Below are 746 nucleotides of genomic sequence, written 5' to 3' on the forward strand. Positions count from 1 at the left end.
ATATATATATATATATATATATATATATATATATATATATATATATATATCAGAAAGCAATCAAATCATCATAGTGTAGAAAGTCATGAAGATAAATTGAAACTGAAGACAAACCAAATGTGAAGTCATTGCAATATAACACCATGAGTGAAACACTTCAAACAGAGAAAGTTGGTGGTGGCGTTACCCACCGTATAGGAAGTATTAGACCCAGACACGGCGCACAATTATCGTGGCGCTCCGAAGTCAAATTCCATGTTAATGTATTCACACTTAGAGTGTAAATCTTCATTGATTGAAGACATACATTACTTTGTGTGTTGCACATCTAAGTCATCAACATGCATAAGTGTTAGGATGTGTGCCTGATCACAGGACATTAGAGGATTCCAAGATATTTAGTTCACACCGTAACTTGCAAAACCTTTTCTCATCCAAGGGCTTTGTGAAGATATCTGCCAGTTGCTCTTCAGTGTTGACGTGAATGATATCGATATCTTTCTTCATAACATGATCTCTGAGAAAGTGATGATGAATTTCAATGTGCTTTGTCTTTAAGTGTTGGACTGGATTGTTGGCTATTTTGATGGCACTTTCATTGTCGCAGAAGAGAGGTACTTGTTTCAGGTTGATGCCATAATCCTTGAGAGTTTGCTTCATCCATAGAAGCTGAGCACAACAGGATCCAGCGGCAATGTATTCAGATTCAGCAGTTGAGAGTGATAAACAGTTCTGCTTCTTTGAAG

Source organism: Triticum dicoccoides, chromosome 5B (assembly GCF_002162155.2).
Source record: "Triticum dicoccoides isolate Atlit2015 ecotype Zavitan chromosome 5B, WEW_v2.0, whole genome shotgun sequence".
Taxonomy (NCBI): Eukaryota; Viridiplantae; Streptophyta; class Magnoliopsida; order Poales; family Poaceae; genus Triticum; species Triticum dicoccoides.